Source organism: Theobroma umbraticum, unplaced genomic scaffold (assembly GCF_002168275.2).
Source record: "Theobroma umbraticum cultivar Fairchild unplaced genomic scaffold, ASM216827v3 scaffold_4583.0, whole genome shotgun sequence".
NCBI classification, from domain to species: Eukaryota; Viridiplantae; Streptophyta; class Magnoliopsida; order Malvales; family Malvaceae; genus Theobroma; species Theobroma umbraticum.
This window is the reverse complement of record NW_018397304.1, coordinates 174,497-177,864: the sequence shown is the minus strand read 5'-3', so window position 1 is coordinate 177,864 and position 3,368 is coordinate 174,497.

Genomic DNA, 3,368 nt, shown 5'->3' with positions numbered 1-3,368 from the left:
TTTCAAAAATCAGATTCTAACTTAGAATCTTCATTCTAAATCCATCCATCATATCTTATGGTTGAATTGTACAATGAAAATGATATAAATAAATAAATATATAAAATTATGATGATGTGTTGATGATTATCTGGTAGTTTGCATTACCATCATAGAATAAGGTACCTAACAATAATGCATTTCGTTTTGCCAATAGTTTATTTCTTCATCCACCCTTGACATTGACATTCTCAAACGTAGGCCTACTTTCTCGTTCTCTCATAAATTGTTGGGGCAACTCTGTTTGCGATGTTTACTCCCGAGTGCAAGGCCACAGCTGGAAGCTTCATTCCCCTTGGAAAGGACAATGAAAGGACCCAATTCATGCCCAAGCTGTTACCCCTGCACAGCCTCGCAGCCAGGCATGCCAAACCTGCAGCCTCTTTCAAGAAAGGCCTGCCCTCAAATAGGTTGGGCTTACAGGTTTGGACTCCACGATCAATACCCAATTGTCCTCACTGCTCGATGATTTGTGAGCTGAAAAGGGGCTCCCCCTTGTTGAAGGATTTAATTGGTTGCAAACATAAGTCAAAGGAGCCATTGCTTGGCAAGTGTGCAGTAGCGTATGCATAAATAGTCCCGCACAGTCTGGCAAATATCTTGACTTAAAGTAACGGAGAGAGGCTGCAATATTTAGTCTTGATCTTTTCTCTACTATTCTTATAAAATATTTGATAAAATAAATGTACTATATATTCACACAAAAACAAAGTTATATGTGTACGTACGAAAAGATAAATACACTAGTAGCTATATAAAAAAACAAAAAAAAAATCTATAAGCCCCCACAAATCCACTTTCTTTGGCCACCATCTATCCATTCCCTGTTGTTGCTCCCTCTTTCCCACTCTCAAACCATATTCATTTCATTTATCCCACATTTCACATACATTTGCGTGTGGGTTTTGGACAATGTATCACATAGTCTTATTAACCAAATATTTTATTAAAATATGGCACGTGATATATACAAAAATCAAACTACTTAAAAGATAATTCTATTTGTTTTAATATCGTACTCAGTTTGAAAACGGTTTGTTCATAACAGCAGACTTGAGATCAACACTTTATGTATCGTTATCTAATTTTTTATAATGTTTTCTTTTTTAAAAAAGTTAATTGTCCGATTATTTCATATTGCAATTATAAAAGATCCAAAATAAAATTAAACACCTAAACATAAATTAAAAACAAGATAATCACCTAAACAAAATGAACAATGACTAATTTCTAACACCGAGGGGAAGTTACAACGCCCTACCTTTAAATACCAACAGGAATGACTAAATTGGGATATATTAGTAACTTCAAGTTGCATACTAATCCTGGCTGCCTACTCTTTTAGTCAGACTGATCAGACTCAGGATACCAGGGCACCAGGCTCCTGTTTTCGAACTAGAACGTCGTGTAACAGTTGTTTTATAGTACATGTTCATCAGCGGCTTGTCTTCAATTTTCACAGCACTTCAGCTTCGATTCTACTTAAACTTTGTCTTAATTTTGGTTGACCGCAACAGCCTCCTTTATCAGCTAGCATGAGAAAAAGCTGCTTGATTCCCCCCGAAAACAGGCCAGCTGCCTATGCTTCAAATGGCACTTGTTAGATTCTTCAGCAGTACCCTATGCTCTACAAAAGTATATATGATGCAGCCCTGTTCACTCAAGGGTTCAGCATAGCTACTAGTCACTGTTTAAAGTATATATAAAATCTTTCTGATGATATCTCATCATCATTTACTTCCACGAAATTTGATGTTGGAGGCTAGCTAGCCAGAGATCATGCCACTTTATTTATTTTACCTTTTTTTAGTTCTTTTTTTCTTGTCTTGCTAAGTTAGAGATCGTGCCTCAACTCATCATGGTTAGGGTTGGGAGTGAAATTATGAGTTATTTACTAGGATTTAACTCATTGCATGCTCCGGGTTGATCCACTTCTTCTTGAATGGAGAGTTTGGGCATTATTGTTTTTTTTTTTGAAAGATGAATTTTGTATATATCGATGTAGAGTTAAGTCTAAAATCCAGTTCAAGTATCATTGATTGTAGCAAATTAATTGAAATTTGAGCCATTTTCAATATACTTCACTTTAGGAGCTCACGATTTTGATTTAACTTCATCTGTTTTTAGATTTATTTGTAATAGAATATATATACAAAGAATCGACATAGTTAAGTACCTTTTTTTTTATCATATTTACAATTTTATGTTTATTTTTTAATTTTTAATATAAACACGAGGAAATCTATAGAAAAAAGAGAGAATTCAAATTCAACTTCAACTTTATATATTTTTTACAAAAAGATAATAAATTTTAGATTAACTCTAAATTATTATAATTTTCTCTTTGTAAATATATTTTAATCAAAGCTTGTTTGGTCAAGTTCAACTGTTTGATCATAGCGGATGAAATTAAAATATTTAAAATCTTGTATATACTTAAGCTATTCAACAGGGTCTATCATCAATCAATCATGTTGCATTTTTTTATCTAATTTAAATGTATTTAAATACATATATTTGCATTAAAGAGCTTTACCTTAAAACCAAATACAAGGTAGAAAAATTATTGCACTTAAAATCTTGCAAGATGATTAATTAATTAATTAAGAAGTTGAAGGATTAATTTTGAACTTTGATATTTTCTCTTGCATTCTAATAGTCTTGGCACTCCCATATCCTGTAAATATAAATTATTGACATGCAAATGTAGGGTGACTGTTAATTAATTGCATGTTTATGTGTGACTAATGATAGAATTCTTGATATAAGAATTATCCTGCCAGATGTAATAATCATCCTTGAACATAGATAGATGATCACCTCCATGCTAGGCAACCATTTCCATGCAATGACTTTTTCCTAGAGGTATGCATCTAAAATATTTCAACGGTCCAAGTATTTTGTTTTTTAGGAATATCATATACTATCGACATATATAAAGATTATCTTATACACTAAGACAGTTTAATTATAATAAAGCAGTCAATATTATATTATTAAATGAATACGTGATAATTATATATAGGTATGTAAACTGCTATTAGAATTTGTAAAATCTATATCCATGCATATAAAATAATAACCCTTCATATCATTCACATTCTTTTTTTACAATCTATCTCTCTCTATATATATATATATATATGTTGAACAATTAATTAATGTTTAATGTAAGAAAAATAAGCAAAATGTAGGTATGTATTAAGCATGAAATTATATGTGCATAACAAACAAAATTCAAAAAAGGAAGAAGAAAAAGAAAAACTTTAATGATCAAGAAAACAAGAAAGTCAAATACAATATCAATATATATATATATATATATATAT